We start from the raw sequence: 27,490 nt of genomic DNA on the forward strand, positions 1-27,490 counted from the left end.
CTATGGGGTCCATTTGAGGGACGGTTGGACATCACATAGCTCATTGAGTGGGCCACAAAATAAAAGAAGGAGAGAGAGTGAGAAAGAAAGAAGCACCCACCTTTGATCTTCTCTTCCTTCTTCCGCCTATAGTCTCTAGAGTTCCAATGAAACGATTCCGACGGTTGAGATGGACTTTCAATGGTGGAGATGGGAGGTAGGAAGGTGGGCCACACTAACTCTCTCATGGGGAGCTTGGACGTGGGTTGCTTGGGAGGAAAAATGAGAGAGAGAATGAAAGAGAGAGAAATGATGGGAGATAAGTGATGGGAGAGAGGGATGGATGTGTGTATTTGTGTAAGGAAGAGATAGTTGACTTTAAGGGGGGTGGTTGTACTTAGGGGATGGGTATGAGTGATGGGAGTGATGTGTACTTAATTGATGTGATTGATGTGATGTTTTCCAGGGATTGCAACGCGCAACGTTTATCCTCGAACTGAACGCGGGCCCACATCTCCTGGCCTGGGTATCGCTTCAGCCCGTAATACATGGCTTCGGAACCGCGGGGACGACGCGGTTGCTAGGGTATAAGTATTGGGTTGAGCCGACTCTGGAATACGGGATACAACTCAAGGTCGCATGCAAACACCGATAATAGATCGCGGATCGCCGGAATTCGATTGGGAGAACTGCGGAAACCTACAGAACAGTACAAACTAGAATACGGGCCTTACATAATCCCCTTCACTTCATAGTCAATTTCATGCATTTTATGGTCAATTCCCCCTTCACTTCACAGTCAATTCCCTTCACCCACCACAAAAAAAAATTGGGCAAAGCCGAAGGACTTAGAGTGGTTCTGGTTACAGCTAAAATCGTCAGCACTAGTGACGGCTAAAATCCGTAGCTAAAGTACATTAATTCGTAGCCAAATGGTATATTTTAACGGTGGACGTCCAAACGATATTTTAATCCTGTGGTGTGGCTCAAGAGAGATTTATTTAGAACTTATTTTTTGGTATCATTCTTAAAATAATATTTAGAAATGAATTTACAGTGTGGATGAAGCAAAAACATCATGATGGGCCATAGAGCCCTATCAGATCCATGGCTCAAGGTACCTTTTTTCTTAACTGTAAGTGTTTTTGAGTTTTGCATTTTTTGTAAAAATGTGGTGACTCTTTTATATCAATATTGATAACGATATAGGGTAATCCAGACCAACCAAATAATGGTTCTATTCGTAGATGGATAATTTGTATATATGTTATTATATAAAACTATCGTAACCATTCAGAAATGGTTCATTCATGTACGGCTGATAATACGGTGTATGCTATAAATGATGGCAAGCGCACAATCAACGGATTTGAATCTCCTCATTTCAAACGAGGGATTTCCAAACGCACGGCTGTTCCTCTTTCGAACGGGCGATCTACCTTGCCAGAGCTCTTCCCTCATTCGAACGACGCAATCTTCCTCGCCAGAGCTCTGAATCCTTGAAGATTCATCTCAAATAGGTGAGTTTCTCCCGAAATCCCTTATTTTCCTCGCCGATTGTTCTTCTTCTTGCTGTTTTTATTCCAGAATCCTTTCCATCTGTCATTGCTTTTTATCTTTTCTTCTTGTGATGTTGCAAGCACACAAACGTTTGGGTTTGGGTTGATGAAAGCATAGATCTGTATAAGCCTCATGCTGCGTGGATCAGCTTGAATGCTTTGGGTTATAGAAGGTTTGGAATGTCTTGGGCCGTTCTTGGCTGTAGTGGTGTTTGGAGGTAGGATTGTGGCCTCTTGTTTGGGCCGCTCATCGTGAAGGTACGGTTACTTTGGCCGCTGCAATGCAGAGGCTTGGTGGTTTATTTTTTTCTGATCTGTTATAGGTTCGCAGCTGGGTTGTTTTGGTTTGGGAAATGTACAAGTTGGATATGATAGGTGGGGGCCTTTTTTTGTCAGCCCCCACCCGAATGTGTAAATCCCTGATTTAAGTTTATCAATACAACAGAAGGAGTTTTCCAAAAAAAATAAAGAGGTCCGGGCTTGCCAAAGGCCTGTCGGGACGGGTGGATTTCTCACAAACTCCAACGTGGGCCCCACCCACCATCCCTGAGCACGAACTTCCTGCGAGAGTCTTTAGCAGGAAATCGGCGTCCGCTTCCTGTAAAAATAATGTGGGCCCTCACAATGTGAGAACTGTAGATCAGCAAGAAATAACAGGGCATGTCTGGATTTGAGAGTCTGATCATCGGTTATACTGCTGGAGGTGTATTTCGTGAAATTCAATCTGTCCGGGGGAAAGGATAACATCCTATTAGGAATAGGATACTTGGACCGTCCATCAATCCCAAGTCCTGAATGCATTTTATGGTCTACCTTGCAAAAATCACACCCAGTTTGATGATTAGGTCCATTGGTAAGATGGGATGTAATGGCCTGGAGTAAGAATATTCTTGTGAAGACTTAGTGGCTTGATGACCTAATGACCGCATTCCCATCTGGTGGGCCCCTAAAATTGGACCAACCAAATGTTCGTCACTCTCGAATCAGTCCCTCAAACGAACCAGAAAACAAATCCTTGGATGGGAAGAAAATGAAGTGCTAGCTTCATCTGAGTTATGTGATTTCTTAATCCTAGCGCATTCGAGGTAGGGCATAGGGCACACAAAATGGAAGGTCCTGATTAGATCATTTAGGCATGCATGCTGTGCACAAGGGTGGCATTGGGCGAGGTGGCCTGCCTGGACACCCATGATCCTGAGCTGGCTGTGGACTAGGCTTGGACCTGCTAGCTTTACACATGGGCCAGGTGCAGCCTGAATAAATATATCCTACAAATATGCCATTCCAATGCTCAGTTAGGCAACAGATGCATTCACTTTTCCGTCTGCAAGTTCATTGTTAGAGGCTTAGAGATGCCCTTTTTTTGTACGTCCATTTCTTTTTCTCTCATTTTTGCCATTTCTTCCTTGATGTTCCATCATGATACAATTGATGTTGTTAATTAGTATTTATGCCACCTAGTGGTTTAGCAATGTATCCCCCCCCCCATTTAGAAATTTATATTGAACAAGTACATTCATTTGACTGAAAATGCTTGTTCCTAATGGATTCCTAAATTGTCCCATTTTGGACAATTCGGTACTATACCATGTACTTAGGTTGCCACCATTTTTAGTCTACATGTAATTGGAGTTTTGGTGGTGTCTTCCTATATTTTCTTCGGATATATAGTTTTTTACTAATCAGTTTCCTCTATCCATGTGTAATGGACTATATGTGGCAACTAGTTAGTATCGAATTTTACATATATCTGGAGAATATGGGAACGTGTTGCTGAAATTTCGGCTCGCATATAAACTGTATGAGAACAGTACATGGTATGTTACCGAATGGGATAAAGACAATTAACACCTTTAGATAGAGACAATTAACACATCTAGATAGAGACAAGTATGATTAGAAATTTATTGATATGCACAAAAAGATAGGCAGAGTACAAACTTCTTGACTAATTTGAGAAAATAACAAAAAGATGTATTATTTTACTTAAGACCCTTATGACTGGTATTTTTATCATGATTGTGGTTCCTTTAGCTCAAAAAAAGAAATCATCCCTAATTTTCTTTTATATTTAGCAAAGTAGAAACTCTTTTTTCAAATAAACAATATGGATTATGACAATGGAATGGACTATGTGGTGCATCAAATGCTTCTGTAGAATGTTAAATGCCTCTTTAATCAAATGAACCATATATCTGTGATGTTTTGATATAGCTTGAATTTAAAGATGGTGCTTGTTTTGTTTCAGGAATATAATCCTATTTGTTAGAAGTCTACTTCTCTTGCTACAGATAAGAACCTGCCAAATCAGGTATAATTTGTAGAAATCTAACTTGTAACTCCTCAGAACCCGCTCTCCCGTAAGATATTACGGTGCATGACGGTTCCCAGCAGGTTAAGTTGCAAGTTGTTATATAAAGTTGGTTGTATATTTTTTAATTTTATAAATGTTGTCTATAGTTAGTTGGTGTGGATGAAACAAAAACATTGTGGCTTAATCTAGCTGTTCTACCTTGCCGAAAAAAGCAAGGTTTTCCATGGATAAGGCATTCTTATCCATCACTTCCCTAATTGCAGCTTCTAGCTCCAGCTTCAGACCATTGGTATGTTATGGCGTGCCTACTTTATAAGGAAAAGGCGGCTATAGTTGATAATTTCTATACTAATTAAAATCCACCAATGCATGCCGTAGACTCACCATAACATCAGATTCCACAGTACCAATGGTGTTTGAACACATTCCAGCTTTGAGCCTCGAATAATGCAGCACCTACCCTTTCTCCAAAGTGCTTGCTTTTACTTCTAAAACATGTCTGCTGTAGCTTTGTCTTGAAGCCCTTCACTTCTATCTTTGGGACCTTGACATTTTCCATAGTGCTCTCGATATTCTGAAAGTGTTCCACAAATGGCCATTAAAATCTGATTTGGAAGGGTAGATGCCACCTGCATTTACTTGATTTGAAACCGGGCAACTTCTGGCATGTGATATTTTACAGTATCTAATCTTATACCAGAAATTGTAATTTTGAAATATTATTGATAAAAGATCTGTGGTTATCGAACGTTACTATGGAAGTTAAGACTGATAGGTACAGTCAATGAGGATTTGGAGTTGGTGGTTTTTGTGGTAAGTTAGATATTGCAATGGATAACCTAAAGCAAAAGGTCAGAATTGGGGGAGTCCTGTCCTTTTTGCTTTTGAACATTGTTATCATATCATTGTCAGCATCCTCTCAAATTGATATGCATGATGCATGCTGCCAAGGACTGTGGTCTGGATTACTTTTAAACACCATTGTACTGTTTTCTTTGAACTCCTGATGTATTAAGAGTTGGAAGGGAAGGACTTGTTCAATATTTTTCTTGAAGATGTAGAGAAAACAGAAAATACACCCACTGGTAATGAGCTTCTTGGAAGGTGGCCCACCAAATGCTCATTGATTTCTCTAACTTCCCTTTAATGCTTCTAGTTTGCAATGATTGGTGTGAAAATACTCTTTGAAAAAAAAAAACAGCTTATCGTGCTATTGTTAAAATGCCCAACTTTGACTGGCCTTACAAATTCATGAGCCAGCAACAGGTGGTGAGCCTTAGTAAACCAGTGATTTAAATATCGATAACATTGTTATTTTGTAAAATATTGCAATCTATTACAGATATCAATACATTGCAACATTTTGAAAATATTGTTGTTACAAGTTATTTGGTATTGTTGATATGTGCAATACACATCAATGATATCACACATGTCAACCTCCTAGTGAAAATTTGAAAAAATCAATAAAAATTTACAGAAAATTGATTTTCTCTGAAATTTATTTTGTTATGTTTACATTCCTAATGAGATATTTTATAGTCTCCCCACCTTTCCCAATAATCACACCAACCTGAGATGAAGAATTTACATATAAGAGCAGAAGATTCATATTCAGTACAAGGTTTAAAGTATCATCTGGAACCGGTACATAACCCCTGATACATACCAGTACCACCCATGAACGAAATGGTGGCATCAGCCTGTACCAGCCCGATACAGGGGTGATACAGGGCATATCAGTGGTAAATGATGTGATACCCAATACACCGATTTAAAACCTTGATTCAATAAATGTCCACTTTTTTACTTGTTCCTTGAAAATTGTTATAGTGAATTGGTTGTGCCGCAAAAGGAAATGAACCAAGTTGGGAGTTAGCCACTGGCTGGCTTGGAGGCCTATGGGAAAAATCTAGAGAATAAATGGGAATAGAAGAGTACGAGAAACAACAAAAGAAATAACCTACTCAAGCCATTTATTTATTAATTTATTGAGTTTTTAACTGTCCAATAAATATCCTCCAATCTGATAGTTGGATAATGAAATAAACATAGTTTTGGATTTATAATACATCTAAATAGAATCCATAATTTGGACAGTTTAATTAAAATTACTTAGTTCAAGATTTTTCCAAGTAGGAGTTCTAGCATTGATGAGAACTGGTTATCTATGACTTAGCCAAATCAAGCCATTTATTTATTGAGCTTTTTCTAGCTTTTGTCTTTTTTTTTTTTTTTTAATAATATTTTTAATGAGTCTTGAGCAGCTCAGTTCTAATGAAATCTTGAGTTGAATAGACTCAGTCGAGTTCGATCTAGTTTATATATATATATAGTTGGGTAGTTCGATCTAGTTGAGTAGATTCATGCGCACATGCATTGTGCATTTGTGACTAAATGTATCTATGATTGCATTCCACCAATTGATTGCATGTGTTCGTGCATGCATGCAACCTAATCTTGAGTGGGACCTTCATGCATGTAAGTGGTTTGGCAATCAAAACAAATTAGACATAGACAAGACGTGTTAGCTATGCCAATCAAAATCAATCAAAACCATTCAAAACTAGTCATCAGATAAACAGTTTTCAGTAAAGAGAACTGCTCATTTACAGGCAACTGCACCACAATGTGGGGTATACCATATTTCACAATGTCTAAACATAATTCCAAAATGAATTACCAAACTGCTAATACTTAGAATGATTCTCCATATGTTAATTCAAGTTTAACTATGCGAGGGTGTGATACACGTGTCAATACCAATGCTTTAAATTGCTAGAGCCTACAATTGGTAGTGAGCATTGTGGACAGCACAATGCCCAAAAATCACACTTATCAACCATCTTTACCAATCTCATATTGGCCACTGAATTGATCACTGACCATTTTCCTGTCTATTTTAAGGTCATCAGTTGGGTGTAGGATCATAGTGTTTGATCTATGTGATTTAACTATGCTACATTTAAATGTGGCCCGCAAGTTCTGACAGTGTGGAATCTGGATTAGCATACACAGATCTCGAGTCTACGTGGATTGTTCCCCTATCACCAACATTTAAGAAATCTTGGAAAAACACAGTCTAGTCCCAAAAGCACACCAAATAAAAGAATAGAATAGAAGTAAACATACATCGAACACATAATATAGAAAACTACAATGAATTAGACTTATTTATATTCTTTTGTATAAATCCAACTTGTAACTCCTCAGAACTCACTCTGCCGTAAGATATTACGGTGCATGACGGTTCCCAGTACGTTACGTTGCAAGTTGTTATATAAGGTTGGTTGTTTATATTTTATTTTTATAAATGTTGACAATAGTTAGTTGGATGATGAAGTAGGTATAATTGTGTGCCTACCTACAGGTTGTATACAATGGACTCCAGGGAGTGGATTACTCTACATTACTTGGTGAAATGCATGGAATTGACCGTGAAGTGAATGGAATTGACCGTGAAATGCATGGAATTGACTGTGAAGTGAAGGGAATTGACCGTGAAATGAATGAAATTGACCGCAAACTGATTGAAATTGACCGCGAAGTGAATGAAATGGATTTTCAACCATCGACCTGATGGAATCTTCGAAAATAACCAGGTTGGTTGGCTAAAGTAGCTTCTCCTACCTCAAAATCATATATGGTACGTCAAGTAACTCATTTTGGTTTAGAAGATATGCTTGTAAAATGAATAAAGAAAGAAATGAATAAAAAGAGAGATTTTTTTTTTTTTTTTTTTTATATATGATTATATATACATGTTTATATAAATATGTATTAGAGAAAAATGTAGGGGAAAAAAGTTCTCCATGAAAGAAAAAAAAAAAAAGTGGTAGTGCTGCGGCAGGCTGCATTTTTTTTTTTTCCCTGGTGTAATCCCCCACCGCTTTTGTGGGTCCCATCATGAGGTATGTGTTATATCCAAATCGTCCATCTGGTTGGCGAACTCTTATTAAGGCTTGAGACGAAAAATAAGACAGATCTAGCTATCAAGTGGACCACACCGTAAAAAGCAGTGGGGGATTGAACGTCTACCATTGAAACCCTTTTAGGGGTCACAGAAGTTTTTGATCATTATGAAATTTGTTTTTCCTCTTCATCTAGGTCTTTGTGACCTTATGAATAGATTGGATGGAAAATAAATGTTATGGTGGGCCCTACAAAATTTTTAACGGTGAAAATCAATTTTCCCGCTGCTCTTTGTGGTGTGGTCCAGTTGATCATTGGATATGATTCTTTTTTTTTTTGGATAATGCTCCGAAATGATCTCGAAATATGGATGAATGTTGTGGATATAATAAATACATAACTATGGGGCCCATGTAACTTTGATCTCTTTTGAACCGTTCGTACAACTCGAAGTTCGAGGAGCGTCAGCGCTCGTCTTCGAGCACCAGCCAATCCGCTTTCGGAAGGAAAGGCGGGGGTATTTTGGTTCGGTGAAAAGCTCTCCGTACAACAGGGGCTTATTCTTGGAAGGTAAGAATAAGTGGGCTTAAAAAGGTTCGTGGGCCATAAGTGGGTCGTACAGTAGAAAAAAACTCGTCTGATTTCTCTCTCCATTCTTGGTACAAACTACTGAAATGACCAAAGCAGATTCGGTGAGGCCGTCAACGGGGCCCACCTTGATGTATATGTTGTATATCCATGCCGTCCATCCATTTTTCCAGCTCATTCAAGGGCATGATCCCAAAGATGAAGCAAATCCAAATCTTAGGTGGACCACACCACAGGAAACAGTGTTGATTGAAGTCCACCGTTAAAAATGAGGTACTATTTGGGTTTTCCATTTGTACAACAGGCAATCCACTTTCAATTCAACCATCCACATCATATGAAATTCTATACATAGGTTATAGCCCCAAATTCAAATTTATCAAACAATCCTAATCGTTGATTAATGGACATTTTCCTGTTGAAATCAGACTTTTGATTATTACATCCTGAATGTCCATTTTATGTCCATCAATAAGTAAATGAAGAAATTCCATTGATATTGTTCTTTTATATATGATTTATTCAAATTGGGACCGACTATTTGGACGGTTATATATGATTAAGGAGCATGCCACATGTACTTTTTTTTGTTCATGAGTATGAACCAACTACACTCATAGAGCATCAATATCTTGGACTTGACCATGATGTTTATATTCCATCCAAACTGTTCATATGTTTATTAACACTCAGATAAACTGTAGGAACAAATATCATCCTGAGCCAAAACTTCCATCACCCCCAGGCGTTCAAATCCCGCCGTTTCATGTGGTATAGCCCACATGAGTTTTGGATATGCCTTATTTAAATAGATTCATATCCTATTGTGTTCTTTAAAAACAGATAGAAGGAGTGGATTTGTCACAGACATCTTTGTGGGCCCACACAATTACGAGCATAGGTATCTCTATGCCCCGGGCACATGTTATATGCTCTACCAGCCAACGGCCACTAGAGCGGGTCACTGGACGACTCGACTCGGTAAACCCAACTTGTATGACTAGTTTAGACCGGACTCGATCTAAACTGAGTGGGTGAGTCCATCCGAAGTAGACTTTGTTTGGTACGAACTCAAACTAAGTTGAGTTCGAGTCCCCGAATGATTTGACTAGAGTTGAACCAAAATCGAACTTGGTACTTGTTCACTCAATCCAAAACTTGACTCATGTGTGTATAGAGAGAGAGGAATGCTCAACTACACAGCTTCCTACGTGAGCACCTTTACACACATGTCATGGGCATAGAATCTGAACGGTCCACGTGATTCGGCACCCTTTGAAACCTCACAAGCCCAATTTCCAGCCTGATCCAAAACTCTAGTGGGCCATAGCAAAGAGAAATGCAAATTAATGGAGGAAATTGTTTTCTTTTGCCATGGCCCACCAGAGTTGTGTATCGGGCTTAAAGTTGGGCGTGTGAGGATTCAAGGGGTGCGCATCATGTAGACTGTTCAGATTTTGTGCCCATAACACTGTGCAAAGGTGCTCACAGATGCTCACGTAAGAAGATGCGCATGTGAGTATAGAGGGTCATAGCATCCGTGAGCTTACTTGTGCACCTTCTTACATGAGCATCCGTGCACACCTTTGCACACATGTCGTGGGCACAAAATTTGAATGGTCCACTTGATGTAGCACCCAATTCAAAACTCTAGTGGGCCATAACAAAAAGAAATGCAAATCAAGGGAGTAGACTGTTTCCTTTATCCATGGCCCACTAGAGTTTTGTATCGGGCAAGAAATTGGGCTTATGAGGTTTCAGGGAGTGCCGCATCACGTTGATTATTCAGATTCCATGCCTAAGACATGTATGCAAAGGTGCACACAGGTGCTCACGTAAGAAGTGTGCAGGTGAGCATCTCTCTCTATGTGTGTGTGTGTGTGTGTGTGTGTGTGTGTGTGTGTGTCAAATATGAGATGCCGTGTAGTTGGAAAGGCCGTAAATCTAGCAAGTGCACCTAAGTGAGTTGTGATTTCAGCTGTGAATACCTGCTGTACCTAAACTGACTTGGTGATGACTCAGTACTTGTGATCGGGTTGGACTGGCTAGACCTGGATTCGGATTGAGTCAGACATATTGGACTTAGTACTAAGTCAGATTGAGTTCGGGTATATTTCAAAACCGGATCGAGTTGGGTCAGCCATAACTCTGTACAACTTGACTTAATGCCCAGCTCTAAATCAGCGGCATACATGAACAAGGACCTAATGCCTTCCGAGGAGGGAATTTCTATGCTTACATTAAGTAACACACACATATCACTTGTTTCTGATGATCTATACTGCTCATCCTATCTAATAGCAAAAATGTTCAAATTGGACACTTCTAATCTTCTTATAAGTAAAAAATTACTCACTAAAAGCTGAGTGTTTCCAAAATCTTTTGATAACCATTTTTTCACAACTGTTGATACTACAATTTTCCCAAGTTTCTTAAAAAAATAAAAAAGTCAAGAATTGTGGGGCCCACTTGTATGTTCACTAAAACAAACCCATCTTATGAATGAATCCTATTAAAAAGATTAGAGAAATGATCTAACTAAAAGGTGGACCACACCGTTGAAAATGAAATCCATGACATAAAAACATCCAAAGCCCATTTCATGATTTGATCCATCAGAATTAATTTCTGAACGATTATGATTGGTGCATGTATTAGACAGATTAGATGTTGTACAGATATCACGTGGGTCCCATAAATCTCAATTAGTACTTTATAGAGAAAAGAATATATGAAATTTATTTAGCAATTCAATTAGCCCAAGCATTATTTAGTAAAATCAGATTTTGGAGGGATTTTGTGGTAAAAATCAATGAATCTATCACTGTCATTATTTAATATTTTAATTAAACATATTATTAATCGGATAACTTGTAAAAATTACCTTCTGTAACTGGGACCACAGTCTGATTAGAACTCGGATCGTCGGTTAATCCTAATTCAATTTTCCTGGGTCAACTTGATAAACGGATATCCATTGCCAGCCCTAATTGGTCCTGATGAATGAACGGTTACGATCATGTCAATCATGCTAACGTACTGAACCTTCGGTGCTCTCGAAATGCATAGTATTTGCTTCCTGCCAAAATCGAACTAGCTAACGAACCTGCCGGTAAACATCTGTCGTACTCTCTCCCTTCTATTTCATCCCTCTCTCTCTCTCTCTCTCTCTCTCCACAGTACAAAACATCGCTTTCTCTCTCTCCTTACTACATCTGTACTGCATCTTACAAAACCCTAACCTTATTTAAACCCTAGAAAATCCTCCCAAATGCATTTTCCGTCTCTCCACAGCCATGGCCAACAGATCTCTCCACCTCTCTCTCCTCATCGTCCTCTCCCTCTCCATCTTCGTCTTCTCATATGGTGGATCCCACAATCACGACTACAGGAAAATACTGAATTAAGCAAAATCTTGTTTGGTGGACTCTACAATTGTAATCAATAAACCAAATTCACAATGGATGTCGGTCACTTATACACGTATATAATCAGAATTTCACATGTAAATGGTATATATGGATGGGTAGAATGGATAAACACATATATCAATATGGGGCCCACATGTGTAATGAATTTCAAAATACATAAATAAAAAAAAAACCCATATGGTACCAAATACAATTCGACAATAGAATTTACATGGAACCAAATGCAATTCCATCCCACCTAATCACATCTGATACCATGCGCCGCCCGTAAGTGTTAAGCGGGGCTGGGCCAGCCTAGCTTGAGCTAACTCAGCCTATTTCCACCTCTAATTGAATGGGGCACACAACCTCTAAGTAGAATCTGTACTGTAATCTTGACCGTTGGATTTGAGGGAGAGGATAGACGGCTGGACAACTTGTGAACTGCCAGTTTTTAGTCACTCAAATAAAGCCATTGCAATTATCTTACCTGCCTGTCTTTAGTATACGTTGACATCCATGGTGGGCCCCCATAACAATCGGCTCGCATCTCATACATGCTTCTCCCGTTTACGCATGCCTCACGAGTGAAATACGAGGGTAGCAAACCTGATCTTCTAAAACGATTCCCTTTGTAGTATTTTCTCCAGAAAAAAGAGGCATATTTTGGAATAAAAAATGGTAATTTAACGAAGAGCATTTCAGTAATTCCACCTGTCCTCCCAGTCCCACCAAATCCTCAACTCGAGTCTCTTTGCAGTATGTATACTCGGGTTTTCAATACAGACAAATGGGTCCAATTTTTAATCAATCCATGCCGTTGAAATGTTTCATCATGCCATCCATGGGCTATACCCAAAAACTCTCCAATCAAATACATCAGATACATCTGGACCATGTATTTATTTCTATTTTCAACCATCTATTTTATCCAACAAATTAAGATGTTAGGATTCCACCATCCATGATAAAATACAGACGCCGGATGGATCCCACCATACAAAAGTCCAGGATTACTAAACCGTGGGCCTCACTTCTCATAAATGAATCCCACCATACATATCTATTTTCGACCATCTATTTTTAAACGAACAAATCACGACATCAACATTCTCCTATTGTAAATAAAATATAAAAACAGTAGTTCATCTAAAACGTATCCCACCATACCAACGGTCTGGATTACTCGACCATGGGCTCCACGTGTCAGAAATAAAACACCGAGTACATTGTCAGGCTCGAGTATCCCAATTTCCCCTCCTTATAAAAGAACCCCAACCCTCTTCCACATTTCAAATCCGAGAGAGAGAGAGAGAGAGAGAGAGAGAGAGAGAGAGAGAGAGAGAGAGAGAGAGAGAGTTGCCGAGGTCCTGCAATGGCGTCTAACAACTGAAAGAAAGAACCTTAAAGCATCCAGAAGATCCCACCTCCCCCGATCGACCTACGATTGAGGAGGTGGCCCGTGTAGTGCTGGAAACTGACGACCCGTCGCTCCCCGTCATGACATTCTGGGCATGGTTCCTCGGAATCATGTCCTGCACTGTCCTCATGTTCCTCAACACCTTCACATATCGGATGCAGCCGCTGACGATTTCGGTGATCCTGATGCAGATCGCCGTCCTTCCGATCGGGAAGTTCATGGCGTCTTCCCTTCCCACCAAGCAATACAAGCTGATGGGATGGGGATTCTCCCTCAATCCTGGACTGTTCAATATGAAAGAGCATGTGATCATCACCATCTTCACCAATTGCGGCGTATCCTATGGTGGTGGGGATGCCTACTCGATCAGCGCTATCACAGTCATGAAGGCCTATTACAAGCAGAGATTGGGTTTTTTCCTTGCCCTCTTGATTGTCTTGACTACACAAGCTCTCTCTCTCTCTCTCTCTCTCTCTCTCTCTCTCTCTTTGTTAACTTGTTAGTACACCCACTGTCAGTTCACACTTCACTGTTAGCCACCCCCTCTAGGGAATCGATGCCAAGACCTCAGTTTTGAAACGAGGTATCTTTCTCTTCTCTCTCTCTCTCTCTCTCTCTCTCTCTCTCTCTCTCTGAGATGGGTTTGAAGATTGAAGTAGAAGGGCATGAGTGGGGCCCACTTTTTATTAGGTAATCCTGTCCATTGGTTTGTTGGGTGACTTTGAGTCCTACTGTTTGGATGGAGTAAGAGTGACTGAGGTTTTTTCAGTTGAACTTCTGGAACCTTTTTGCATTTCTCTTCTTATCCGTCCATCTGTGTAAGGTGCTAATCGAACAGTTAAGATTGGATCCTGTTGAGGTTACTTTTTATTTTGTAGTCTATCCATGGTGGGAAACAACAGAACACCGGTCTGGATTATTGATGTGTCGGACCCAAATGTTGGAAATGAGAAAGCGTGTGTACAGTACAAATAGGTGGGCCACACAACATGTGCGCAGTACAAAGCTGAGGTGATGGGTTTTTTCGAGTGGGAAGAATTATGTGGGGCCCACTGTTTTTAGGTAACAGGCCGTTGATCTGTTGGGTGACTTGAGTCCTATTGCTTGAACGGAGTGTGTCTCCATAAATCCATCAGTTGAACTTTCGGACCGTTGTTGTATTTCTCTTTTTATCTGTCCACCTGCAAGTCGCTAATCGAACGGTTAGTTTTTGTTCATATTGAGGAAGTTTTTATTTTTAGTACATCCATGGTGGGACACAACAGAACAACGGTCTGGATTACCGATCGGTGGGCCCAGCATTGCAGAACTGAGAACGTGTTGTCGTTTTCTTTTAACCGTTCTTTTTTTTCTCACTCATGTGGGCTAACTGATGACTGGACCAGATTGGTTTTGGGTGCCGGCTGATGAACGGATCGGATCTCATACATGTTGTGTGTGCTATGTGTGGGCATGCCTTTGAGTATGTTTATTTCCTACTCGCGCGAGTAACCGTAGAAATGTTCATATGGATAACGTTGACCGTCGTTTTTTCTTGTGGGGTTTTATTATTTTTAATTGCTTCTATGATTTGATTTTGAATTTGGATAGATTAGGAGATGTGAAGATTTATATTCTCATTTCTTTGGTTTTTTCGGGTGTGATATTTTGTTATTTTTAATTATTTTTTGGGTTTTTAATCTTTAAAAGCTTCATGATTTTCGATTTTTGTGGAGATTTCATTAATTCTTTATATAATATTTTTATCAATTATTATTATTATTATTATTTTTTGTTTTTGAGGAGAAGTGGAAAAAGGATTAAATTTGGAAGATTAGAAGAATGAAGGAATGAGTTGGGTGGAGGATGAAAATATATTTATATAATTTTGTTTTTTCATTTTTGGGTATTTGGGATATATGATTTATAGTGTAATCTATGTTTGAAAATTTGTATTTCTAGATGTGATTTTTGTATTCTAGGTGTGATTTTCTTGGCTTTTGTATTTGGGTGTGCGGATATATGTGACTGTCCCTTTTTTTTTTTAATTATTTAATGTAACATTTTTATTTTGTTAGTTTTTCTTATTTAATAAATTCAGGTAGCTTAGTGTATAAAAATTGCATGCTTTTGCTGTTTTTCTTTTTTAATCTTTTTTTTTTTTCCTATTAGATACCAGTTGATAAAGCAGATTTAGTGTATATTTTTTGAAGATGAAGAAACTGGATATAATTTGCATTATCCCATCAGTTTTCTGTTTTTTTTTTTTTTAAATTTTAATCATGTGTTTTTTTGGAGTTTTCATAATTTCCCCTTTTTGTCTTTTTGGTGGGATTTTTAGTTTTTATTTGTTTGCTGTAAAAGTTGCTAAAAATGTCCTGCAAAAGCAGGCATTTGAGAGTGTGTTTTTCTTCTTGTTTTCTTGCAATACGTTCTTGTGGTTTTTATACAGTTCTGATTATTTTTTTTAAAAATTATTATTATTAAATATCTGGCTTTCCTCTTGAAGATTTGAATGGTTCTGTTGCAGATTTTCGGGTATGGATGGGCTGGGATGCTTAGGAAATATTTGGTTGAGCCTGCTGAGATGTGGTGGCCGTCCAACCTTGCTCAGGTCTCTCTGTTCAGGTCTGTATTTTTCTGCTTCTTTTTCTAGAAATCAGACGCATGGAAATATGGTCCATCATCCAGACCATCAGGTGGGTCCCACTGTGGATTGGGAACAGTGGTAACATCTCACTGCTCGGGCAATCATAATCGTAGGACTTGTCACTTACAGATGGATGGTAGAAAAAATATGAACAAATGTTAGCCTAGGTTGGGAAAAAGGTCTGCTACTCAAATTGATAGGACCATCCAATCTATGTCATTTGCCTGAAACTGGTCCATCCATGCTTAGCACAATTTGCAGAAAGTGGTCCATTGATGGGATCTGCTTGATGAATGGGTCCGGTGGGGAGCACTGTGGGTAAGGAAATGGGTTCGCCTGGATTCGCCTGATTTAAATTCTGCAGTCGAAATTTTATTTATTTTTTCTGGCTGTAATGGTAGTGCTGAAAAGGTTCTTTACTTGACAACTTTCATGGGTGGAAAAGAAGAGGGAATAAAATCAATCTGGGGGTGGTATTTGGTTATGTGGGTTTATTAATGATGGCGTTTGAATTTTGAGTTGAAAAGCTTTCTTGATTTGAAGCTTTTGTGTTAAAAGTGAAAAGAAGGAAATCAGGAAAGTGAAAAGGAAATGTTGGGTTCTTGATTACTTGGTTGTGGGTGCCATACTGTTTACTAATTATGAGGAAAAAAAACTAATCATACTCAGATAAACTCTACATGTGGATGTCTGTCTTCGGGACCAAAGGCATAAACAAAGGCTTAAAAAAATGGAGATGGGAAACTCTCTAGTTTGTTTTTGGTTTTAGTGGAGAATTTTGGTCAAGAATTTAAATAGCGGTTGCCGAGTTCGACTCACTTGGTGACCAGAACTGTTGCGACTCACCTTGACTCATTCAGTTTCATCCCCAGATGGCTCTGGTGACTCGTTCTGTAAGCCATGATTTGGATACCGCTTCATATTTTCGAAGAATATGAATAAAGTGAAAATATTCTTGATCGATTGTTCTGTCACTCATAGATAAAAAAAAAAAAAAGAAGCTCGGGAATGCAAAAGGAACCGACAATGCCAAAGAATCTCACATGTGCCAATCACTTGTGCACAAGATCTGTTCAGTTCATCGGGCAGGCCCGGATCGAAGTGCTCCAGCCCAAAATCCAGCCAGTCCACTAACTGGGTAGGCTACATATGTGGCTTGAATGTGGATCATTGGATTTCTTTTTTCTAAGCATCACTTGTTTGGTACATGTGATCAACTGAAGGATGCACTTTTGTGATTTGAGGGCTAAGGGAAAATTAACATGTGATCAACTGAAGGATGCACTTGTGTGATTTGAGGGCTAAGGGAAAATTAACAGTGGACCCCTCCTGATGAACCTTCTAGATCTCCCACAAATTTGCCATGTTGGTATGTGTGGGGCGCTCATCGTTGGCTTTTACAGATTGAAACATGCAACTACCATTCCTCTTAATATACTTTTCATTTCACTCATCATAGATGCTTTGTTGCAGAGCGCTACATGTGAAGGATTCTCGATCGAAAGGTCTCACCCAGATGCAGTTCTTCCTCATCTTCCTGGTGGCAAGCTTCGCTTACTATGCTTTACCCGGCTTTATGTTCCCTGTCCTGACATTCTTTTCATGGGTTTGTTGGGCATGGGCCTGCAGCATCACAGCCCAGCAGATTGGATCTGGGTACCATAGGCTTGGAGTGGGTGCATTCACTCTCGACTGGGCTGGGATATCGGCCTACCACAGCAGCCCGTTGGTGACACCTTGGTTCTCCATTGTCAACGTTGCAGTCGGATACATCATGTTTATCTACATAATCATCCCTTTATGCTACTGGAAATACAATACTTTTGATTCGCAGAAATTTCCAATATTTTCAAGTAACCTCTTCACTTCAAGTGGGAGTACTTATGATACTACCAAGATCTTGACCCCTCAGTACAACCTCAATATTGCCACATATAATAGTTATGGGAAGCTCTACCTCAGTCCCCTTTTTGCACTCTTGATAGGATCGGGATTCGCAAGGATTACTGCAACCATCACCCATGTTGCTCTCTTCCATGGCAGGTAAGGCCCTTGAACTATTGTTGAACACTAGGGACATTTCAAACTAGATTAATGATGAATATACCATTGAAAGTAGATGATCAGTTGCTTCAACTTGCACAATTATACATAGATGTGAAATACATTGAAATTCATTAATCTCTCTGCTCTTATTGAGGTTTGGTAGAGTACATCTCAACATATTGCTATAGGATATGTAGTGACTTTAGCCATTCGATCTGGGGTAATCATAATGGGCCTCATCTTGGATGGGGGATAGGCAAAAAATAAAGACTCTTAGATTGGAATATTTCAATCATCTGAATCTTTTCCTTTGGAGATGGACATCTTCTTGACCTTTGAATAATCAGAGGGTTGAAAATATTTGGATCTCAGATTTTTTTTTTTTTCTTCTTTTCTTTTTTGGTTGTGAGCCTATCTTACAAACAGTTCGGGGCATGGAAAAGGACCCTGAGTTCTGACATATCTTATTGAAATATGTCTGGATGTATGCTTGCAAAGCTCATGATTATTTTATTCCTTTGCCTTTATTAGTGGACTTAAAACTACAAGACAGATTAATGGGCCTCATTTTCTAGTATTCAACTTGTTGGGAGATAAATTGCCTCTGGACAATTTAATTATTGGTATGGGTATTTGTATCTTCTTTTTGGGGAAATATATGATTCTCAATCTGAGAATATGCATAGTATCTTAACCGGTTTTAGGCTTGTACTAGTGGGGTCCAATGTTCAGTTACACTGACTGTTCATCTGATGGTCACCCTTGTGGATGGACATGTCCTAAAAATCTCCTTGACAGAATAATCCTAGCCTTTCTATTGCAAGCATGCAATTATAAACAGTTAAGCAATATAGTAGTTGTCCCCATTCAACTGCATAAAGACCAAAGCAAGGTTAAAAGACTCCGCGACTCCGATTGACTGGTTCGGCCCCTAGTCCAGTTGGGAATTGCCTGATCAAGGGTGAGTTGGGGTATCAAGCTGGATCATGTACTAATACTACCAGATTTGAGCCGTCTTGAATGAGTCATATCTGACTCGTTCACGTCTTAAAACCATGGACCAAAACATCGGTCGCTAGGATCTTCAAATGGTTGAGATTATTTTGGCATGGTTCATCAACTTTAGGGCCTATCAGATTAACAGTCTGAGACTCTGACCCACTATGCATTATTCCCCAGCTGAGAATCATATAATTCCTCCTTTATGTACTATGGAGAATTGAGTGGTTATGCTGAATTAAATCAGTTTCATCTACATCAGAAGTGCTCGACAATTATTATTCAACTAATTCAAATGGGTATCTTTTGATGAGGTTATGTTTGCTTATTTGATTCCTGGTCTTGCTTTCTGCAGCGATATTTAGAGACAAAGCAAATCAGCAATGAACTCAGCGAAAATGGATATCCATGCGAGATTGATGAAGAATTACAAAGAGGTTCCTCAATGGTGGTTCCTCATTCTGTTAGTAGGCAGTGTTGCACTATCTCTGCTAATGTCGTTTGTGTGGAAAAAAGATGTGCAGCTGCCATGGTGGGGGATGCTTTTCGCATTCGGCCTGGCGTGGATTATTACTCTTCCCATTAGAGTCATTCAAGCAACTACAAATCAGGTATACCAATCGATGATAGCTACTGCATCTATGCATGGTTTTAGATTCAGATCACCAGAATCTCTCAATAGAACTGATGTGATTTGCCATGGTAGAAAGTAATGTGCCTGTGTTGGAACCTTAGCTTTTAATAGTCAGATTTGTTGGCAACTCTTATGATATTTAAATTAACAAATATTATTTTTGATATTATATTTTAATTATTTGTATGTAAAAGAATCCCAAAATGAGCAATCTCTACTATATATAACGCGAATAGCATATGATGTTTTTGCTTTCACAACTAGTCTTCACAACATTGGTCAAGAGAGGGTAAATTCGCACAAGGGACAACATAGATTCCACCTGCTTCCTTTCACTTCTTTTAATGCATGTAACTCACATGGACTTGTACGTGTGTAGCCTACACATGCATGAAGCGTCTAACGTGCGAAAAAGGCTCCGTACGGCCTACCCTAATGACTTTGTACACGTCCACTCTGTACATCTGTTACATGGGCTCGCATTAGGACATTAGTTAAAAAATTAGGCAGATCAGGGACTTGCGTGGGTCACAGCAAGGAAAACTGTAGGATGGGTCGCCCACCGTTCCCTTCTATCTATGGCATGCATAACCCCCACATCTCTCTCTCTCTCTCTCTCTCTCTCTCTCTCTCTCTCTCCCCGTTCCACGTGTGTCACAACCCTTGGTAACAATTATAATAGTAGTAGTGAAATCCTAAAACTCAATTATTTATACATAGCAGAGTATCCCAAAATAAAGTATAGTAATAGTTAGACATATTATGCGGCGTGTCCAGGATTGTCAGAATGTGGACATGGCAACATGTCGAAATGCCACGATTTGAAAAATAAGGATGGTGCATTCCTTATTAAATAGCTCAAAATCCATTTACATTTGCATTTATACCTGAGCTTGTAGAGCTTCTACACTCTCTTGAGTAAAACAACCTGGTTTTGAAGCGAATGCAACAATGTAGATGACATACATAGTATACAAAACCATCATGGAATGTTATTTGGTTTTGGAAACTCCCTGTCAGATCTGCTTATCAAAATTTGAGAAGATCCCGACCCTAGTTGCATGGTCCTTCTAACCAGGTGCCTCTCCCGCCTCTTGCTTTGAATCTCATCCGCCTTCCTATTAGATATGGGCATGTGAGGCCCACTCATGGGCAACCACTAGTGGGTGAGTCCCCCCACATAGTTATCTCTGTAAACATTTCCAGTTGGATATCCCTTTTGCCAGTCCCCTTGAATTCAAATTTAAACGAGAGAAGATTGTGATAAGACAGTCCCCCCGTAAATGAATCCATCTGAGAAATTCCCCAGAGAATTGAGAGGAGTAATGAGAGAATATCCATGGTCTGTTATGTTGTCTATAGATGATCTAAACAGTTGATTGTGTCTGGTGGCCATTCTAGCCATAGGATTAGAGGGGCGATGTTCCTTTCTGCTCCCATAGTAGTTAGGCGGGTCGCTGGATGTGGGTGTCCACCTCTGGCTGCGTGTAGGTCCCTAAGTTTGTGTAGATACTGTCAAATCCTATGGACCCATGTGTTCGGGCCTTTCAATTCCTGCTACCTCACTGTTTAAACTTGCTAAATTTGGAAACAGACAAATCCTTGCTCCCGCACCCAAATCTGTTATCGCTACGTTTCAAACTTGAAATCCGCAGAGAAATTCTGGAGCACTTTTGCTCAAGAATCTCTAGAAAGTGGAACCCAATTCCATGAATGATTTTAATTTAAGAAGGGAATCTGATTTGTAGAGCATTTATGAAATTTAAAATGCCTGAAGTTCAATTCCATTGGATTGAGTTCTGCGCCATTCATCAGGTGCCCCTCTTCCCTTGTGTAGAAAAAAAATCTGCTCCAGTTATCAGGTGGGCCACCACATGCGTTAGAGAAAAAAAATAATGGCCTATGTCTGACATTCACATCTGGCCCATCTGATTGCCTGACTAGCCTGATTTCTGGCCTCTACAACACAGATGGAAGTCTGCAAGATAAAACAGCCTGTATCTGGTGAATATGCCACATCCGCATGTCTGGGTATAGCAATCACATTCTCATTGAAGATCTATACAGTAGATAGATTCTAGGATGGAGCACCATGGATACTGAGCCTTCTGAGCATAGGGGCAAATCTCATTCTGGAGAATTTCTCAGGAGATTTTCAAAATTTGATGTTTTCTTGGGATATTATTAGAAAAAATCTCAACAAAAATAAAGACAAAAATCATTACTATAAATTAATAAATAGTTTTAAAGTTTTAAATATAGGTTTATTAGTGAAGTAGTTAAAATTTTGATATATATATATATATATATATATATATATATATTGTGATAATATTGCTGGATTTTGAAAATCTCGGCAATATTTGTCCCAGTGTTTCTGACCCATTTTCTAGCATTCCACATGCAGTTTCTAGAATCTAGACTGTCCATCAATGCTTAGTAGGTTTTTGCAATTCGCCAAATATGAATTCAAGGCCATGATTTCAATGCCCTCTCAGGGAGCTCTGCTACTATGTTTAATGCCTTCCTATAGATGTGGGGAACTGTGCTTTCTTGCTGGTACTTTCAGCTGAGTTATTTGATGCTCTGACAGAGTTAGATGATACACACATTTATACAGCAGTACACAGGTTGCATACATGCACCTCAACCCAAACCATCGGCATCGGGAGCCCTGATGGAGATGTGGCACGATCCAAAAGTCGATTCGGTTGGATGATCATCATGACTTATGATTAACAGACGTTTCTTTTATTTTTGTCGAGTTCGGGCCATATGCCATTTTTCATTTTTGCTGGCTAACAATCAGACAGGACCGTTTTTTCAGTTCGATTTTCGGCTTATGATTCATCCACCAGACGGTTAGGATCAGTTTTTCAGTTTGATTTTTGGGTTTTGATTCATCTACAGTTAGGCCAATGATTTGGGCAGTTTTGATTGGGGTGCATGCAGGTTGACCTTACAGTTGCTGTATGCATGCATATGAGTTGTCAATACCCTGTCAGATTATATCAAGTTACTCTGTTTTTAGTTCAATGCACAGCATCAATGCTTGTGTTTCTGGTACTGAAAAGGTTGCTTACAGAGAGGGATGAAAGTGGGTCGTACAGGGCTGGTCAGAGTCCACTTTTGGTTGGATTGGGCTGAGGCTCAAGGCCTATGGGGCTGGGCCCAGCTATAATTTTGAGGCCCAACAACTTATCCGACTGGGCTTGTAATGGCCCAACATGACATCCCAGCCGAGCCTAACTTGTTTTACACTATTAGGGTTGGTACTGTGGTTTTAAACTTGACAAGTCCTAAGCGTCTCTTCCGAGTCAACTTGGACTTAGTCTGACCTGATCTGGTTCGACACTTGACTCGGGCAAGTCGGGCCAATACGCCCCCAAAGAGGGAGAGTCCCGACTAGAGCTGTACATGAGCCGAACCGAGTTGAGCTTTGGCCCAGTTCAGCTCGGCTAGCAGGCTACCACGGCTCAAACTCAGCTCGGCTCAGTCTTTGAGCCTGACCGGCCAGCTGGAGCCGAGTTCGAGTCAAGCTTGAGCTTGCTTTCAAGCCGAGTTCGAGTTCGAGCCTACGAGCTGAGTTCGAGTTTAGGTTTTGTAGTTTTTAATATATATATATATAATATAATATAATTTATTTAAATATATAAATATATACAAAATATTTATACTAAGTGAACTTGATCTAAGTTGAATCTATTCCAACCGAGTCGAGTTGAGGTCAGTCTAGCTCGGGCTCGGCTCGAAATTTTTTCGAGCTAAAAAAAATCAGCTTGACTCGGCTTGAATCCAGTTTCGAGCTGAGTCGAGTTGAGCTAGTTAACCGAGCTAACTCGGTTCTTGTACAGCTCTAGTCCTAACTCAACTCGAGACTAGATGTGTTGGTCATTTAACCATGACCAGGCCCGGGCCTAGTTGTTGGGAAGCAGGTTGGCCTAGACCCAAACATATGTATCTAGCTTATGGCTGAGCATGGACAAGGCTCGTCAGGCCCCCCATCTGCAACCCTACTCTTTGATAAATTGGAAATCTAGATCTTAGATTAAATTTCATGAGCATCCATTCTGGGCCACAGATTTGTGGTCTGATTAAAGACTTCATAAGCTTTCATTCATGGCTGCATAATTGTAGTCACAAAACATTAACAATAAGGTCATGGGTTCAAGTACCCATTGCGGCGTGTGTGTTGAAAAAAATAAATAATTAAAAGGACTCTTGACCTGATTTGAAAAGAACCACTCTAGCATGACTTGCATGGGTGCATATGATTGCACGCGATATGATTGGCAGTAGCAGAGAGCCCTGTGGAGGAAATGTGCATGAGATCCTCATTCGTCAGCCCGAGAGCCCAAAAATAAGGCTGACCCAAAACTCAGGTGGGCCACACCATAGGAAAATGTTTACTATCATGCATAAACCCCTAAATTCACTAGGCATGGCCCACATGAGTTTTGGAATAGCCTGATTTTTGGGGCATCCTGTTATCCTAGTGGAGCACGTTGGTTGAGTGGATTGGATGGCATATTTACACCATGTTGGGACCTCAACCATTCCCTGTGGTAAGGCCCACCCAAGCTTAGGATCAGCCTGAAATTCATGCACATCAAGTTGTTCCTGAGGCACACTAGTATTTTTTATTTATTTTTATTTTTTTTTGGAAATTGGTCTTTTGGTTTTCTAGCACTAAGGTAGAGGGATTAATTACTTGGTGATTTTATTAAATACCAGCTGAGTCAATTTTCTACTTGGATCGATTCATATAAAACTGGATAATGGACTCAGTAATTCTGCATTTTTAAACTGAGGTGACTCGGCTGAGTTCCAACTTATGTCCGCATATTTCGAATGCTGGTGCAATGCTTTATTCTATGATGCAGCATCTTAGGCAGCGGTTTTCTTGTTTCCCCAATTGTGGATCCTATCCCGATCTGTCCACCAGGTGGGCTTCACCATGAGGATCCCTGCACGAAAAGATCAGCTGAGTCCTTTGGCCAGTTGGTCCACAGTTCACGGATACAAGCTGCCTGCTTGTTTATTCAAATTCACCCACTTGATTAGTGGATCGGCCTGATTCTAGGATCATGGAAATACACCGATGTGACCCACCTGATGGACATTTGGATCTTACTCATATGTGCCATGTCAGCATGATACAGAGATTGAAATTGCAGATTGGATATTAACATTTCTATGTTTTTTTTCCTTCAATTGTGAACAAACAGCAACCTGGCTACGATATCATAGCGCAATTCATAATTGGATACATCATGCCCAGGGAGCCTATCGTGAATCTGCTTTTCAAGATCTATGGACGGATCAGCACCATCCATGCACTTTCTTTCTTATCCGATTTGAAACTAGGCTATTACATGAAAATCCCACCTCGGTGCATGTTTTCAGCTCAGGTATGCTGAAAACCTTTTCAACTAATATTTGAAGTCTCTTTCTGTTCAATTTCAGAAGAAGAATATGGATACTCACAAGGGTAGCCACCCTGACTCCTACTATTGCAAGAGTGTGTGTGAGTTCTGGGCCATTCATCTGGTGGATCCCACTGTGTATGGTCCATGGCTTAAAAAACAGCCGGTCAATTGGTGGGGTGGGCCACACCTTTACGGAAAACGATGTGCAGTTATAGAACGACTGGTGGTCAGCAACATGCATATAACTGGTAACCTAATCATCTGGGTCTTGAGGTAAGGCATGGTGGACCCACTAGATGAAGGCATGGATACCATGGTTTAAGAACTTGAAAAAAACTCGACTCAACTCGCCTGAGTTGACTCACACTGACCAGATTTCACCAAGGAGAGAAACTTTATCTGGTCACTACTTAGTCAAAACTCTAGAAAAACTTCAAAAAATTCAGGTGAAACTCCAGAAAACCTTCACAGGGATGTTAGCAACGTGTCCATAGCGTTTGAATGACAGATGGTGCACCCCATCATCAATCAGGGCCGTTCATTCAATAGTACCTTTTGGAGCAAGCCATGGTGTAAGAATCATGCCAATCAGTTGATCCTAACCCTATGAATGAGGCCAATTTGTTCCAATTCTGTTTTTTTTATGGGCCACAGATCGCACGGTTGGAATCATCAAATCAAAGTGCTACTGGTGGAATCGTATGCAATTCAAAGTGGGATCTATCAGATGGATGGTTCAAAATGATGACTGGATCTATTTTGTTTCTCTGGTCAATCTTGACAGTCCATTTTCCATGCTGTTGGTCGGATGCTTAGGATGACATGATTGGCGTGATTTTTGCACCATGGCTTGTACCTAGTTGCATGCGAGTCACAAATCGCATGGTTACTTGGTTAGAATTATCAAACCAAATGGGTACTGGTGGAATCATAAACAATTCAAAGTGTGATCTATCAAATAGATTGTTCAAGATGATGATTGGATTGATCTGGTTTCTTCACTCAATCTCGACTGTCCATTTTCCATGTTGTTGATCGGATGCTCAGGATCATACGATTTGTTTTTATATATATTTTTTGTGCTTTTAAACTATGCTGGATAAATCACACATTAAGTAGGGTTTGGTAGGTTAATTTCAGTTGTGTTATTCCATCTACTACTTTCGCAGCTAGCCGGGACGGTAATTTCAGGCACTGTCAACCTTGCAGTCGCATGGTGGATGCTTGGGAGCATTGAGAACATCTGCGACGTTGAAGCTCTCCATCCAGAAAGCCCATGGATGTGCCCAAAATTCAGGGTCACATTCGACGCATCTGTCATATGGGGCCTCGTTGGATCGAGGCGGCTGTTCGGGCCCTGATCCATAGTTCAAGTGGTAGACTGAGCGAAAGATACCTCGTTTCAACACTGAGGTCCCGATCCCTAGTGGGGGTGGCTAACAGTGAAGTGTGAACTCACAGTGGGTGTACTAACAAGCTAACACACAAAAACTTGGTCTGGCTATTCCTAATTGGAGCGGTCTTGCCCGTGCCAATATGGATACTTAGCAAGATCTACCCGGAGAAGGAATGGATTCCGTTGATCAACATACCAGTTATCTCCTACGGTTTTGCAGGAATGCCACCTGCGACTCCCACCAACATCTCCAGCTGGCTTGTCACAGGGACCATCTTCAACTACTTTGTTTTCCAGTACCGGAAAGGGTGGTGGCAGAAGTATAACTACGTTCTATCGGCGGCATTAGACGCCAGGACGGCATTCATGGGTGTTCTTCTGGATTTCGCGCTACACCCTGATCCATAGCTCAAGTGGTAGATTGAGTGAAAGATACCTCATTTCAACACTTAGGTCTTGGTATTGATCCCTAGTGGGGGTGGCTAACAGTGAAGTGTGTGCGAACTGACAGTGGGGTGTACTAACAAGCTAACAAAAAAAATAAAAATAAATAAATAAATTGAGCCTGAAGTGGTGGGGCACGGATTTGGACCATTGCCCATTGGCTAAATGCCCAACCGAACCCAGCATTTCCGTAAAAGGGTGCCCAGTTTTCTAGCCATCGATTTACATATCAAACAGGTGTGGCCATGCAGATGATCCATGGTGAGGAGCCTACTATATCACATGCATAAATAATCTCACACTCCATGGGGGCCGTTGTAAACGTGTGTTGGGAATGCTCGTCTCGCTGGCCAGATCATGGGTGGTCCACTATCTGAAAATCACACCAAGATGATCTTAGCCATTGGGTTGAGGAGTTGGTCTGGTTAAATAAAGTTGGCCAGCTGATGGAATTCAGTGTAGACAATTTAACTTTGAAATAACGGTCAGGATCACCCGGTCAGTATGGTTTTTGGTCTTGGCCCATCTATGATAGGGTCCACTTGATGAACAGTCTAGATGTAGGACACTGGTAATGTGGCCTTTGAGCTGCTCACTCTGTTGAGAGAATGGTACTGTGAGATGGCTGTCATTTTCAAGTGTATTGGTAACAAATGCAACAATCCTCTGCTTACTGAAGATTAGTTGTGAAGAAATGATAGTAGAAATCTATACATGGTACGGCTTTTTCT

General features: G+C 40.2%; 1 long non-coding RNA gene and 1 pseudogene across 1 annotated transcript; both read left to right on the top strand.

The window, feature by feature from the left end:
- The first annotated feature begins 1,362 nt into the window (after positions 1-1,362).
- LOC131253382 (uncharacterized) lies at positions 1,363-7,539 on the top strand. Its single transcript, XR_009175131.1, has 3 exons — positions 1,363-1,499; positions 3,787-3,849; positions 7,223-7,539. It is a non-coding gene; the product is annotated as an uncharacterized LOC131253382 (long non-coding RNA).
- A 5,612-nt stretch (positions 7,540-13,151) lies between these two features.
- On the top strand, positions 13,152-26,993 carry LOC131253380 (oligopeptide transporter 3-like; annotated as a pseudogene).
- Positions 26,994-27,490: the final 497 nt, after the last annotated feature.

This window comes from Magnolia sinica, chromosome 8, assembly GCF_029962835.1.
Source record: "Magnolia sinica isolate HGM2019 chromosome 8, MsV1, whole genome shotgun sequence".
Lineage (NCBI taxonomy): Eukaryota > Viridiplantae > Streptophyta > Magnoliopsida > Magnoliales > Magnoliaceae > Magnolia > Magnolia sinica.